The following is a 16737-nucleotide window of genomic DNA, read 5'->3' as shown; positions in this document are numbered from 1 at the left end:
CTCTTCCATACATGCCTCCTCCATACATGCCTCTTCCATACATGCCTCTTCCATACAGGCCTCCTCCATGCATGCCTCCTTCATACATGCCTCTTTCATACATGCCTCTTTCATACATGCCTCTTCCATGCATGCCTCCTTCATACATGCCTCTTCCATGCATGCCTCCTGCACACATTCCTCTTCCATACATGCCTCTTCCATACATGCCTCTTCCATACATGCCTCTTCCATACATACCTCTTACATGAATGCCTCCTGCACACATTCCTCTTCCATACATGCCTCTTCCATGAATGCCTCCTTCATACATGCCTCCTCCATGCATGCCTCCTTCATACATGCCTCTTCCATGCATGCCTCCTTCATACATGCCTCTTTCATACATCGGTAAATACCGATTCGGTAAAATTACCGAATTTGCAAGGGGGACAGGGTGTCACTTTGACACCCTGTTGCACCCCTGATTCTGGCTTATGTGCCATGTGGCACACATACATGCCCTATGGCCACATGGCACAGGTGTGCATGTACACAGGAATTCGTTATTTACCATGACATAGTATGTCATGGTAAATAATGAATTCTTAAGGGCCGGTGGCACTGTTTTCAGTGCCATGTACATGACAAAATTGCGATTCGGTAAATTTACCGATTCGGTAATTTACAGATTCGGTAAATTTACCGAATCTGTAAATATACTGAATCGGTAAATTTAAGGCCCCCTACATCTGTAACTCCAAATACCGGTCGGTAACGGACGAAATCGGACGTTACTGACCGGTATTTGGCCTCCTACATCTGGCCCTAGGTCTGTTAAGTGACCTTGAGCCTGGTTCCACTGACGTGATAAGCACTCTTGTAGAGGACGCATTTGAAGTCTTGCATGGGGCACTATGAAGATGCAAGAGGTCATCATCCCTATGAGTTGCATGAACACTCGTGCTGGGAGGGAGTGTTGTAGCTGAAACTTTGTTAGGAGAGTTTGCATGCTGGCTATCCTTACCCTGGAGTTGGATAAGCTAGTGCTGTTTAGGTGTTTATTGTGGCACCGCGGTACTGTTGTACTTTGGATGGTTGTAGATGAGACCTGGTGTGGTTTATTGTGAACCCCAAGATCTGAAGCAGTTGGATCGTGGCATGAGTATGATCTACACACTGGTTGTATGAGCTGGCTTTTATGAGCCAGTCGTCGAGGTACGGGAAGACATGGATATGCGGTCTTCGTAGACGCGCTGCCACCACTGCCAAGCACTTGGTGAACACCCTTGGTGCTGTTGTGACTCCGAATGGAAGTACTTTGAACTGGTAGTGCTGCCCGTCTATTACAAACCTGAGATACTTCCTGTGAGCTTTGTGAATGGGAATGTGGAAGTATGCGTCCTTGAGGTCTAGAGTAGCCAGGAAGTCGTCTTGTGACAAGAGAGGAAGGACTTGCTGGAGTGTGACCATGTGAAAATGGTCTGACTGTATGTATATGTTTAGCGGTCTGAGGTCCAGAATAGGCCTTAGAGAGTCGTCCTTCTTTGGGATTAGAAAATATAGGGAGTAAACCCCCTTGTTTTGCTGGTGCAGAGGAACTAGTTCTATTGCACTTTTTTCTAGCAGAGATACTACTTCTTGCTTTAGCAGGGATAGATGCTCTTGTGACATTGGACGCTGTATGGGTGGGATGTTCGGGGGGTAGATGTTAATTTTAGACAGTAACCTGAGTGAATAATTTGTGGCACCCACCTGTCTGATGTGATGTTGGTCTAGGCAGGCAGGAATTGTTGGAGTCTTCCCCCCACAGGAGTGGAAAGTTGGGGGGGAAGGGGAGGAAAGTCATTGGGTAGGGGTGGAGGCAGAGCGGGAGGTGTTGTTCCTGCCTCTGCCTTTTGTTGTTGTTAATCCTATAACCCTCTCTCTGGTAGCCCTTGGTGAATGTGGATTGGCCAGGGGTTTTGTAGGAAGAGGAGGGACTTTCTGAGGAGTAGCCTCTTGTGGTGCCTCTGTACGATGAGCGACGAAAAGAACGTCTGGGAGCTTGCTGCTGCAAGGCTCCCATAGATTTTGCAGTCTCTGTGTTTTTCTTCATTTTTTCCAAAGACACGTCAACATTTGGGCCAAATAAGTGTGTTTCATCAAATGGCTGATAAAGTATAGAATTTTGCACCTCCTTCTGCATTCATCAACGAGCTCTTCCCTTCATCTTTTTCCTCTTCATGGCTTTCCATTCCCCTTCCTGGGTTGAAAGGCAGTTGAAGAGCTCCTTCACCTTCCTTTTCCTCTCACCATCCCTTTCCATGACTTCTGAAATTTGCTGTCGGGCTAGGAACTGACTGTCTTTCTGGATTTCTCGCACGGCTCCTTTAAATTCACGTTTGTGTTTGTGAATCAATCTCTTTCTTTCACGCTCTTCTCGCTGCTTCCTTGTTTTTTAGTGAAGTCTAGGACTTCCATTATTTTCAGTGTATACAATTTCAGAGGAACCGGTTTCTTCTTTTCAAATACTAATGCATCGTTACATTTGCCTTTGCTTTGTAACTCTAGCAGTGCATCCTGTATGGCATTCTGCAACTGGTTTGGTAACTCAGCAGACTGTAGTTTGTTAGAGAGGAGGGAGTTAATCGGCTGAAATATCTCCTTGAAGGCTGGCAACTCTCCATACAACAGCAATCGACTCGGGGTAACCCAATATACCCCTGTAGGCTTGGGCAGATGAATGATTGAGGTAGAGGGTAGCTACAAGGGATTTTATTTGTTAACTAAGTACAGTTAGTTTAGCACGGATTAAATCTGGGGTTCAACAACCAATCAAACCCATTAGTATCCGTAGGATGACTAATATATTCAAACGTTATTCAAAAAATACATTCAATGAATCACAAAAAGAGGAGACTATGAAAAGAGCACACAGCAAACTAATTATATCTGAAAAACGTGTATTTTGAAGAAATCAAAAGATCTGAATCATGGGGTTATACAAGAGTCAATCATACAATAAAAAGTCATGAATAGCTGTACATCCGAATTAACTGGACAATTCATAACATGTCATCAACTCCATTAACATTTGAAGAAGACCCAATTCATGAATGTAAAAAGGTTTCTTTCAGTGCATATATTCTGTGGAGATGATGTATTGGTCGACGTTTCGGTCTTCCTTGTTGGCATCTACAAGACCATCATCAGGACTAGTATTATTCGCAAAGAAAGCCCCTTGACAAGACTGAGCGCAAATGTAGCTGGTCTTCATATATTCTTCATATGGTCTATATATATTGGTCCTAAGAATCTGGAGCAACAAAACTGTTGGATCAGTGATGCGGTAAATAGTTGACTTCACAGGGTATTTTAATTAAGAAGCAAATCTCGTGGTTTAAATCGCACGGAGCAAAGCCTCGTAGATACAATCCTTCAGTGTCTCGAGACACTGAAGGATTGTATCTACGAGGCTTTGCTCCGTGCGTCGACCAATACATCATCTCCACAGCATATATGCACTGAAAGAAACCTTTTTATACGGATACTAATGGGTTTGATTGGTTGTTGAACCCCAGATTTAATCCGTGCTAAACTAACTGTACTTAGTTAACAAATAGAATCCCTTGTAGCTACCCTCTACCTCAATCGACTCTCCATACAGACTATCACACCTCTGCACCAGATCCAAGCACATTGCAATGCATGACACTCTCAAGTGGTTCCGCTCTGTGTCACTACGTTCCGTTACTTCAGTTACTGCATGGAGGGGTAACTTCTTTTTTTCCCATGCTTCAATATCTTGCTTATTGGATACTAGAAGCATTTCTGCATTTTTTCCCTGTGGTCTAAACGGATGCACAAGGGTATATCCCAGTTCACCCTTCGTAGGTACTGCAAGATGTAGGATTCCCAAGAGGGAATGAATGAGTTCAGGAGCAAACCTCTTTGAAAGGGACACATACTCAATAAAAATACAACACAGAAACAAACCAGCTGCAACAACTTTAAGCGACAGAACTGGACACTTAATGAGTAACTGACTCAAGTATGTCATTGTAGGAGTTACGACTGGATGCCAAAAGTCAGAAGTAGGAAACAGGATTGCAGTAATTTTCAAATACATGAACATATCCAATGTAGGAAATTTTGCATGACCTTTGCCCTCTAAGATTTCTTCCATCTCATGTGCTGCATCTCGGAAGACAGAACGGAGACTTTCACTAGCAGCATCAGGAAACAGCTGGCAGAGATCATACAAATGCGCAGTCATTTTGTCAATTGTTCCTAGCTGTTGCGAGTCACTGACTGCTAGTTCTCCAATGTACTCCAGGAGAAATCCAAACAATTTTTGCAGCTTGGCTTTGTTTCCTACTGCCAGGATTGGTGTAAAATCATCTCAAAAAGAAGAGGGACACCAGGAAGTAGACGAACAATACTCGCTTTGGAACGCTCGCGGTGTTGACATTCTGAATGAGGTCACCCCGAGCTTTCCAAAGCGTACAGGGGGTGGTGGAGGATTATGTAAGGGCGATACCACACATCCCCCTTCCTTACACAACAAATAGAAGAACAGGGTTGTAACAATAAAATAACAGGTGTAGAACTACTTGGTCACATAATGCCCCAAATACCTGGGACGTCTAACCACTCTCTGGCTGGTTCTGCTAGCAGGGTGGGATACCTCACCACTCTCCCTGACAGGCAGTTCTCCTCGCACCTGGGGTTCGTCTACCCTCCCTTCCCCAAAAATAGCGTCTTCATTGGGTGGATAGTATCTTAGTACTCTTCCCAGGTTCCAAATCTTGCCCTCCTGAGTTTTCACAGCATTTCTGAATAGTTTGATGATCTTTGTGGGTTTGCTGAACTCAGACCAACTCGCTCTGCCTGTGGGTGCTTTTATTTTTATGTCATCTCCTACCTTAAACCCAGCCTCTTGTGTGAAATGTAATTTATCAAATCTCTCTTTCCTCTTTACTATGGCCTTGCGCTGTCTTTCTAACACTTTTGACTCCCTAGTGTGATCTGTCCATCCTTTGTGCCAACCCATCCACCCCGGTGAGAGTTTAGAATTAGGTCTTCTTGCTCTGAGCAATTCAAAGGGAGTGGCACCCGTCGTCTGGTGTGGAGTCAACCGGTATGCTTTGAGGCGCCTCACAATTTTTTCCCTCCAGTTCAGTCCGTTGGTTTTTGCTAACTGGATGCTTTCCTTGAGTGTCTTGTTGAACCGCTCGACCATTCCATTAGTCTCTGGGTGGTAGAGCGCGCATCGTTTGTGTTCAATTCCATGTTTCTCGAGAAAGTCTTTCATTTCTTTCGAACACAATTGCACCCCGTTGTCCGTCAACAGACTGCTGGGTAATCCTTCCCTGGAGAATAATTCCCGTAGAAACTCGATGACTGTTTTCGTGGTGATCTCTGGTACTATTTTCACTTCTGGCCACCTTGAGTATAGGTCCATAAGCACTAGGATGTATGGCGTGCGTATCTCACCCGTCAGTGGGCCTATTATGTCTAATGCCACTTCAATCCATGGTCCTGTAGGGAGCGGTCTGCACAGCATGGGAGGGGTATGCTGTTTCAAGACTTTGTCGCAAACAGTACACGGGATACAGTCTCTTACTTTCCTTTCAATTATGTGGTCCATACACGGCCACCAGTAGTCCTCCCGCATCCTTTGCTTGGTCTTGGTGATGCCCAGGTGTCCATCATGAGCCAAGTCTACTAGATGTTCTCGCACAGTTTTAGGTGGAATAAGTCTTGATCCCCGGAACAGACATTTGTCAATAACGGCCAGTTCGTCCCTGACCATCCAAAATGGACACACATGCTTCGTCCTGTTTATCTTTGTGTCTCCACTTTCCTTTAACTCTCTCGCACACTTCCCTGAGTAGGACGTCTTCCTTCAAGGCCTCTTTCCAACATTTTTCTCCAATGGCCCCTTGCGTAATCACACAAACGTTCTCAGTCTGGAAATCTTCTTTGTTTCACCATTATCGTCGCTAGACTCATCCTCTTCTTTTTCTTCCACTAGTCTCGAGAGGCAGTCTGCTGCTAGGTTTCTTGTCCCTGGCACATATTCCACGCAAAATGTATATTCTTGTAGGCTTACGACCCAACGCCTGATTCTGCTCGAAATCGCGTCGAGGCCCTTTTTGTTGAAGATTTCGACCAAAGGCTTGCGATCCGTTCGTAGAAAGAACTTTGTTCCCCAGACGAAATCCCTGAATTTACCCATGGCCCAGTGTACCGCCAACGCCTCCTTCTCAATAACGGAGTAGTTTATCTCGGACTTCCGTAGGGACCTCGACGCGAAGGCTATTGTCTCCTCCCCATGTGTCCCAACTTGTGTTGCTCCAAGCCCTTTTGAGCTTGCGTTGGTTGTTACTACTGTCTTTCTTCTGGGTATAAATGCTTTTAGGCTGGGTGCACTTGCGAGTGCTGTCTTCACATCTTCAAATTCTTTCTGGCACTCTTCCTCCCAATCGAACCCTACATCCTTCTTCAGCAACCGGCGTATGGCATATGTCCTGCCCGCGAAGTTCCACATTTGCTGTAGAATTCCAGCATTCCCATAAACAATTTTATTTCGTCTTTGTTTTTTGGCGGCATCAGGTTGGTTATAGTGTTTTGGAGTTCCTCTTTTGGACGGATCCCTGCTGGCGTCACCTTGTGTCCCAAGAAGTCTAGTTCTTTGCAGCCGATCTTACACTTTTCTCTCTTCACAGTGAGTCCTTGTGTTCTAAATCTTGCTAACACTTGTCTCAACCTTGCGTCGTGTTGTTTGTTGTCCGTGCCATACACTAATACATCGTCTTGGTAGCACAAGACACCGGGGATGTCTCTTAGGATGCTGCCCATGATCCTTTGGAATACGGCTGCAGCCGAGACTAGCCCGAAAGGCATCCTCTTGAACTTGAACGCTCCCATTGGCGTCACGAACGCTGTAAGTTCCTGCGAGTCTTCGTGGAGTCTGATTTGGAAGTAGGCTGATGTCAGATCAAATGTTGAGAACACTTTTGCTCCTTCATTGTGTGATGTTTGTTAGCGGGTATTTGTCAACCACCACCTCCTTGTTAAGTGCTCTGAGGTCGATGCATAGGCGAACCGATCCATCTTTTTTTCTTGCTGCGACGATCGGCGCCAGCCATTCCGTTGCCTCCACTGGTTCTATGACCCCAAGGTTGCATAATTTTTCTAGTTCGTCTCTGACTGCCTCCTGTATCGCTATGGGAAGGTTCCTAACTTTGGCTACCACCGGTACTGCGTGCGCTTTCAGTTTTATCCTGTGTGAGTAATTCTTCAGGCACCCCAATTCGCCATTGAACACTTCTTTGAATTCTGTCTCAATGCTGTCCCAAGTTCCCTTCACTTCCTGTACCAAAATTTGTGGGGTTTTATTTGGGTTAAGGTATATGCCTAAATCCTTTTGGGCTTGCCACCCCAGAATGTTGTCTCCCGAGGAGGACACATACACCTTAGACACCGTAAGTCTATCTTTATATTCTACTGTGCCCCAAAAGTAGTCCTTCATGCTAATTGGTTTTCCACCGTAGCCCCCCGGTCTAACATCCATCTTGCTCAATCTGATTTTGCCTTTGGCCACCCTTTCAAATATTTTTGCATCGATGATCGTGAGTTTAGAGCACGAGTCAAACATGGCTTTTATACCAGTCCCCTCAATTCTTATGGTGTCCTTGGGATTGCTGACTTGACCACTGTGAATCTGCAGGACAATTTCGTCACACACTCTGTTCGTGTTGTCCCTAGTTTGCTTCTTAATGCCTTGACCAGTACTGCAGTACCGTCTAAAATGGCCCTTCCTACCACACTTGCTACATGTGTACTTGAGCGCAGGGCAATCTTTATCGTTCGCCATGTGCCCTTGTTTCCCACACCTATAGAAATTGCCCTTGAAAGACCAACCTGCTTTGCTCTCCTTCTGCTCTTTGTAGCCCATCTTCTGTTCTTTGACTTCCAACACACTGCCATTTTCTCCCACCACTTCGCTCACCATGACCTTGCCCTCGCTAGCTTTGCTTTCACTATCTTGTTTTATTTCACTTACGCATTGCATCATGTGTTCCACCTGCTTAGCCACTATAAGTACCTCTCTTAGTGGTGGGTCATCTTTTAACCATAACTCCTCACGTACACGTTCAGTTCTGCATGCTAACACAAACTGGTCCCTTATTCTTACCTCACTAGCACCCCCAAACTTGCACTGGCAGCTAGCTAGCGTAGATCAGATACGAAGTCTTCTATAGATTCTCCTTCCTCTGTCCTCTTTTACCAAAGTGGTATCTTTCCATTATAGTACTGGTTTTTGGGAGGTAGTGTAGGTCTAGTTTTGTTATGCTTATGCTTATCTCAAATTCATTCAGCCCTTTAGCTTCATGTGCGCCTAGTTCTGGGAGATGCTCTAACACTTCTTCTCCCTCCGCCCCCAAATAATACGCTAACAAAGCCACTTTTCTTTCCAACCCTAGATTTGGCCCTCATACAACAGCATAGTTCATAAACATTTTTTTCCATTTCTTCCACTGTATTGCAGGATCTCCTGGGCTCAATAGAAACATTGGGGGTGGCGTTACATTTTGCATGCTTCCCACAGTATTCTGTTGTAAATTCTATTCACAAATAAGGGCGTTAGTGTGGCACAGGAAGCTGACACCTGAAAGGTAATGAGCAGTTCTCTCAATTTCCCAATGGACATTTACACCCTAATGTAGAAAATAGGTGAAGTGTACTCTGTAGCCCACAAGGTGGCACTGTTACCCTTCGTACTCACTGTCAGTCAGAGTTCTAATCTATTATTTTGCATACCATGTTTTGTCCTTGTTACCGTGTGACAGGCATTGCTCCCAGATGATGAGGTGAATGTTGCCAGTACTTCAGGCTGTCAATACAAATCGCAAAGAGAGAAAACAAAAAAACAAAGAGTTCCTCGTGCTACAACACAGCCTCATTAGGTTCACAAGGTACACACGCTTATTTATTACTCTCACAGTATTTTCATAGTGTGTTACAACTGCTTTTTTCCTGTAGTGTGCCATCCCACAGTCATTCTTAACGTCTCAGTGAATATTTTGGGCTCTATCCTGTCACTCGCCTACACTCTAAAGTTCTCTTCCGCCTCCCACGCTGCAATCCTCTGTTGATGGACGCTCCACCACTCAATTAGCAAGCCAAAATCTTCGTCTTTTTTCCCTGCTCCAGCCTCTATTTTAAAGTTCTGCTGAATGTTCACAGCGCTACTGAGTGGGCGGTTTTATCATAAAAATATATTCCTCCTCTGGGTGTGGGTGCTACTGTTTTTCGCTAGGTCAATGCTAACACCTTTTGACCTGTGAAGTCACACGCTGTATTTCATCAAGCCTTCATCGCCTCTCACGCCGCATTCTTCCTCTGTCATTCGTTCCGTCGCTCGATTATAATGCTTAGCGCTCTGTCAGTTCGGCTTCGTCACTTCAGCTTCTTCATCACTATACATTTCTGATTCAATGTCTGAGTGTGGGTCGGAAGCATTACTCTCATCATCGTCGTCATCATCCTCATCCTCCTCCTCCTCATCCTCATCCTCATCCTCATCAGATTTTTCCTCCTCTGTTTTTGTTTCCTCCTCATCGTTTTCACTGCTCTCCTCTATAGTATTCCCATCTTGCTCCTGGAGTTCATTCCCCAACTTGCCGTCCTTGTATGACAATAAGCGCCGGTCGTCCTTATCCAGTATGAATCCGTCCACGAGATCATCCGCAGAAACATGCTTTGGCTTTTTGAGAGTCAGATCGTCATCCTTATCATCCCCACGCATTCAACGTAGCCTTTCTTCCTCTAGCTGCTTAAGTCGATCCTCCTCCTCCTTCGCCAGCTCCTCTTGTGTCTTCAACCTATCAGAGCTTTCATCTCAAATCCAAGCTCCCGCACAAGGATGTCGTATTCATCCACCTTTGGCTTTTCTTCTGCTTGAGACTTTCTCTTCGATTTTGGAACTTATGCCCTAGGAGACCCTGAATGGCTTTCTAGTCTTTATCGAGCTTCTCCATCATTTCCAAGGTGTTTTCTTTTTGGTTTTGTCTTTCTCTCTTATCTTGCATGGATTTTGCAATCAACTCTTTTTTAAATTTTTTTAATTATTTTATTTTGGAATATCCGAAAAGAAAGAACGAATTGAATTACGATCAATGTGGCAGTAACATCGACAGACACAGCAAAGTGAAGCAGTAATACAATGCAGCCCTTAAATATTATACTCGATCATAATCATTGTCCCATCCCCAACACACTCTGTAGTCTTCAACAAACCAATCCGTCACGTGGAATGCAATATATACATTTGTCAATATTTAGCTCTCCTGCCCTCTCGCCCCCAGCAAATACCCCGGTCAGCCATACAGATCCGAGTATGGGAAAACACGGACAGTATGTAAATGTAAATGTAAATGTAGTTGAGCTTATATAGCGCACAACTACCCGCAGTGGGTTACCCGGCGCTTGCTTAGGGAACCCTTCCTGGTATTCCCCTGTGAGATAGCAGGGTATCCACAAGGTGAAAGTCAGGCATCCCGCCGCGAGGGGCCGTTGTGGAGATTAAGCAAGCTATTGCCCAGAGTCGCAGAGTGTGAACCCGTGAGTCGAGGAGGCACCAGGGCGAGAATTATCGAGTTCGTGGAATTTTTAGCCCAAGACCCGCCGAGGCGGGGAATTGAACCCTGGTCCAGGGCCGATCTCAGCTTCCGGGTCTGCTGCCTCTAACCCCTGAGCCACACTTCTCCATGTATGGCATCACATCACGCAGTGGGGGTCATCGAATACTGTCACCACCCATTCACTCTATGTCGTCAGTATGTTAGATGTTTGGGTTGTGTTGCCCCCTCACGCGCACCCGTCCCCGAGTCCGATCTTGTGACATCTGTGTCAGCAACGTCTACCACAGGCCTCCTCTCCAGGTACAGCACCCAGTAGTTCTTTGGTCGATTACGAGGGGGCAGCAGGTCACTGTATAGACCTGTTTGTGTGCAGCAATATACCATATCCCTGGTCCACCCATCCAGTGTCGGGGTGGGCCCTCTCATCCAGGTAAGTGCTCCGCACCGCCTGGCCACCAGGAAGGCTATATCTACACGGCGACGAAATTCCGGCGCAATATCTTTGGAATAACCCAGTAGCGCTAATAGCAGTACAGGGGATAATGACAATTCCGTGACCCTATTTTCCTCCGAGTAGACCTCCTGCCAAAAGTCTGCGATTCTGGGGCATAGCCAGGCTAGATGTAAGAAATCAGCAGTTTGAGCCTTGCAGCACTCACAGCTGGAATCGTCTCGTAATCCATACCTGTGCAGGCGCTCAGGAGTGTAATATACCCTATTAAGGAATTTAAAATGTAGTAGCTGGTGTCGGCCATTGAGGGAGACTTTCCTGACGTTAGTACAGCAATATTTCCATTTATCCTCTCGGAGATCTATCTCCAAATCTGTCTGCCACGCAAGTCTAGGTTTAGCATAATGTGCCGTTCTCTCCGTCAATGTGTCACGATAAAGACGTGATATTAGCCGCGCCGGGGATTTAGCCGTGACCACACAGTCATATATCTGTACTAATGGAGGTTCTTCCATATCGTCTCCAAGCAGTCCTCTCAGTGCAACACGCACCCTGTGGAATTAGTACCCAGCAAGAGGATGTGCATTTGGATCGTCTTCCGTGGTTATCTCTTCCCACGTTCGGGCCTTACCGTCAAGGAAAAGATCCCCACTGGTGGTTATTTTTAATTTTGCAAGTGCTGATAAAACACCTCTGTCTCTACATGGACCTAGCCATGAACACCATTCTAGTTTGGCCCCCGGTGCATATAACAGCGAACAGGCCTGAGCGTCCATAAGATGGTGCCAAGCATGAGTGACCGCATTGAGGGAATCTAATAGGCCCGTACGTCTGTCTCTGGGACGAGCCATGAGTACCGGTAATGGAGTTGGGTCAGCTACTATACCCTCGATAAGGATGTGGGGGGCGTTAGCAGGACCATGCATCCAACCATACGCGTGAGCGCCCTGAGCGGCTCGATAATATAGTTCCAGATCAGGAGCCTGCAAGCCTCCATCCTCATAAGATCGGATAAGAATATCCCAGGCTACTCTGGGTTGTTTGCCTGCCCAGACCAGACGCAATATCAGGGTGTGCAGTTGTTTAAAAAACGTGCTAGATAGTACCATGGGGATATTACTGAACAGGAACAAGAAGTGGGGGAGTACGATCATTGTCAATAGCGAGATGCGGCCCATTAAGGAGAGCGGAAGACCAATCCATTTCTCTATGTCATCTTCCAGTTTGGAGACTGCTACGCCGTAATTTTCCCTTAGGACCACCTCCGTGTCCGTGTGGAGCCTTATGCCCAAATATCTAACAGAGTCCGTGGACCATTGTATAGGGTAAACCGAATCTACTCTGTTAGTGGCCGGGGTGAGAGGGAACATGACGGTTTTGCTCCAGTTCACCTTGATCCCAGATAGTGCCCCGAACAAGACTACCTCTCTCAGTACTCTCGATAAATTTGTATCTGGGTCTCGCACATAAAGTAGGGTGTCGTCCGCATATGTGGATACTATCTGGTTGTAGCCCGGGAAACGGATACCACGGTGTCCATGGTACTCCCTCAAGGGGCACGCGAGGGGCTCCGCAACCAGAGCGTAAAGTAGAGAGGAGAGGGGGCTGCCCTGTCTGGTACCTCGCCCGATACCAAAGGGTTCAAACGTGAACGATCCTATGCGGACTCGCGCCATAGGCGATGTGTATAGTGTGTTCAGTAGTTGTATAAATAGTTCCTCGACACCCATGCGGTGTAGTACCACCCGCAGGAAAGGCCATTCGACAGAATCAAATGCCTTTTCCATATCTAGGAATACCGCTACTGCCGGCACCTCCTGTCTCGTATGTTGAAAAGGGTGAACAGCGTTTACAACGCAACTTTTACAACGAACTACCTTTACCACGCAACTTTTACAACACAAGTCGTTACAACGACTTGCACTGGGGGGCGCTCTAGGATAGGGAATAGTTTAATTTACTATCCAACACCTTCCCTACTATCCACAGGGACTGGAGTTGGAATAGTAAATTAAACTATTCACTTTCCAGCGCCCCCCAACGCAAGTCGTTGTAACGACTTGCGTTGTAAAAGTTGCGTGGTAAAGGCATGCGTTGTAAAAGCATGCGTGCCAACGACATACATCCGTTGAAAAGCCGCAAACACCGTACGCAAATTGTAGGTCAAAGTACGGCTGGGCACAATTCCCGCCTGTTCGGGGGCCACAAGGGTCGGTATCAGTGGACCAATACGATTTGCGATTACTTTTGCAAAAATCTTGGCATCCACGTTAATGAGAGATAACGGGCGATAGGAGGCGCAGTCATCCGGAGATTTACCCGGTTTCAGGAGGGCTATAATGACTGCTTCTCGCATAGTTGGGGGCATCCGCCCGTCTTCTGCGATATGTTCAACTAGCTTCAGCAGCCTGGGGAGCAATAGCTCAGAGAATGTCTTATAGAACGAGGCAGGAAAACCATCGCTACCCGGCGCGCTGTTTGCCCTCATAGATGACAATGCCCAGACAATCTCTTCCCTTTCGAATGGACGCGACAGGAACTCACGGTGAGTGTTGGTGAGCCAAGGTAATTGGATATGTGTCAGATAATCCATGATGTTCTCATCTGACATCGAGACGCTCGAGGCGTATAGAGCAGCATAGTAGTCACGGAAACGGGCTGCCGCTGCTGCCTCGTCTAACTCTTCTCCAGTAATAGGGGAGCTCAGGGCTAACTTTGTTGCGTTCTGTCTGCGTTGTTTGGCCATCTTGGCCAGTACCGCACCAGGGCGCTCGCCTTCACCATAAGATCTGGCAATAGCATATTTACCAAGATATTTCACCTCAGCATCTGCCTCCTCATTATATTCCCTAATTGTTTGTGCTAGTTCCTGCGTAAGGTCTACGCTCGGATCCCAAAGTCGACGCATTTCTATGTCTTTAAGTCTGCTCTCTAGTAGCGACAGTCGGTCGCGGATAGACTTGAGGACTCCAGCGTGTTTAGAAATGAGGACACCGCGGATATATGCCTTGAAGGCCTCCCACACTATGGGGTATGAGTCCACTGAGCCCTCGTTCTTGTCAAAGAAGTCCTCAATTGCAGTAGCTACCTCCTCGCGAAAGGTGTCATCAAGCAGTGCATATGGAGGTAGTCTCCAGGAAAAAGGCGGTGGACGGTGTACCGGGGCTTGCAATCAACTCTTCAATGAGCTCTATTCGGGACTTTGGTTTTCCAGATATATCCTCTTTTTCGCCCGAGGGGTCTTTTTTACGTAACAATCCACCTCCACCAAAATGGGCAACAGTCAGCTCAGCAGACAATGCTCCTTGCTCTTCATTTTCACTATCGCTATCAACTATGTCATTAAGCTTTTCAATGTCTGCCAGCGATTGCCCAAAATGAGTCAATTCTTCATCTTCGTTGAGATTAAGGCAACCCTCTTCATCATCTTCTCCGGTGTTAATTTGGTATCATGCTCGCCAAAACGTTTATCACGGAACACACTAGATCATCCCCTTTGCTCGTGTTCTTTAAGAAGGGTGGCAGTGCGCTTCTTGATGGCTTTGGACCTGGACACTCCTGGTAGCCCAACGTCGTGCTTGGTCTTTCTGCCCAGGATGTTGAACTTTTGCTTGTTGACTTTAACCTCGAAAGGGTTGTTTCTAATGCCCGGCTGCTGTTGACTAATTCCTTTGGGCATTTTACTGCCTGTCTGGAGCGGCTTTCTTTTCTTGGGAGCCTTTCCCATGGTAGCGGCGGAGATTTCTACCGGGCTGGCACCTGAGCAGAAGGAAATATCAACCTGTGGTTAACACCCTGGAGCTGAGAGTCAATTGTCCAGTTTTGGGATCCTTTACAAAAGTTTTTTGTTGTGGATCCGGTGTAAAAAGCTCTTGTGAGCCAGGTAGATCATTTGGCGTCGATATTTTCGGCTCCGTAGGCACCGATCCAGAGGTTGGCTTAGGAGTGTGCCCTTTCAAAGTCTCTTTTACGGGAACCTGTTTTTTCGATTCCGAGAGTTTTTTCGTTTCCGATGCATGGGAATCTGGAGCTTTGGTTGAATTTTTTACTCGGCTCCGAGTGCGGTTTCGGTGCCGATGAACCGCTGCCAGTCTTCGGCGCTGTGTGCTTTGGTGTCGAAGCAACGGTCGACGTGGAAGAGGAAGATGGCTTTTTCTTCGGTGTCGGTACTAGGTCGGCACCGGAAGTAAGCTGGCTCGAGCCCGAGCCACCTGATGGCTTTGTGGCCTTCTTTGCCGGGCCCGAAGGCAGGGCGCTAGAAGCAGTGTCTTGGTGTGTACCCGAACCCGAAGGTGAGGGTGTGACCGAAGCCTTTTTAGATGGTGTTGAGGAAGGGGTGGGGTCGACGGTCTTACTTTAGACCCGTTGAGCTGGAGTGACCTCCTCGACGTCGGAGTCTTCGGCATCTGATGATCCGATACGCTCTTCGGCGTGCTGGTGTTCTGGCACGTCGATGCCCTCTTCGAAGATGTCATCGGGAATCGGAGCTGACGAGCGAGCCATAGTTCTTCGAGCTCGTTGGTCCGGGATCGTCTTCTTGGAGCGGAATGAGGCACACGCTGAACAGTCTTTGGCCTCATGCTCCAGTGAAAGGCACAGGTTGCACACCTCATGTAGGTCGGTGTGGGGAAACTTCAACCCACATTGAGGACACTTCTTGAATTGCGTCCTTTCCATGAGCCAGAAAGTGAGGCCTAAGTTGGCCCGAAGGCCTTCGTCGACGACCGGAATCGAAGACTTTGAAGTTGGTAGAGAATCGCGTTGTAGATCGCGATCGAGACAATGCAGTCGAACTGGGTGAGGATTGCGCGCCGAAGGAAATTTGGTTCCAAACCGGAGCGCAGGAAACACATCCGAGCCCGATGGCGGAAAAAACAATCTGGGGATGGAGCCGATGCCCATGCGCAATGTGGTCCTAAGGAGGAGTAACCTATCGCGTGACTTCCAAAGAACTTTTCAGGACAACAACAAACTGCAAACATCCGGGCCCAACACTAGGTGGAGATCTATGCATAGTGTACAATCTGCAGCTCATATGCCTCGAACATATTACTTTAGTTGCTTTTATTTCTAGGAACCAAGTTGAACTTTACAGGTCACTACTTTTATGCAATACTTTCAATTACTGGCAACAGGTTTGTAGCGCATCAACAATACTTTGCATATTCATGAAATGCTTTTCGGTACAGAAAGATACTTGGTATGCAGGATAACACTTAGTACAATACAGTGAGAGGACAATGCAATACTGTGGGGAAAAAACAGGCGAGTAATTTACAGGTAAGTAAGGGGTTCTGAGTTTCAATCTCCGGGATTTGGGGTCAACACTGGGCAAGGGTCGGACCAAGGTAGGTACTGTACCACCCGCAACAATGGGGCGGCTGGGTTCAGAGGGCATTGGGCCTAATATTATCCTATGGGGGCTAGGGCACCTCGAAGAGGCACTGGTTACAGGTAAGTACCTGCGGGTATGGGACCATGCCCTGGCAGGTAAGATTAGCACTGGAGGGTCCACCATACAGCAGTGAGGCTGCACCTTCAGATGCACATGGGGCGGCCGGGTACAGAGTGCAAAGGAGGAGTCAAGCGCCCTGTTGTAATCAAGGGAGATCCTCGGTTGGGGAAAATGAATGCAGGCTTGGTTCCAAAGGATGGCTGAAGGGATTCTGAAAC

The 16737-nt window shown here is 47.0% G+C and overlaps 1 pseudogene; it reads right to left on the bottom strand.

Annotated features, from left to right (window-relative positions):
* Window positions 1-2167: 2167 nt before the first annotated feature.
* LOC144826176 (nucleolar protein 14-like) lies at window positions 2168-14766 on the bottom strand (annotated as a pseudogene).
* Between the last annotated feature and the right edge of the window lie 1971 nt (window positions 14767-16737).

Source organism: Lissotriton helveticus, chromosome 3_2 (assembly GCF_964261635.1).
Source record: "Lissotriton helveticus chromosome 3_2, aLisHel1.1, whole genome shotgun sequence".
Taxonomy (NCBI): Eukaryota; Metazoa; Chordata; class Amphibia; order Caudata; family Salamandridae; genus Lissotriton; species Lissotriton helveticus.
The sequence above is the reverse complement of the archived record's forward strand: the minus strand, read 5'-3'. Positions and strand labels throughout refer to the sequence as shown.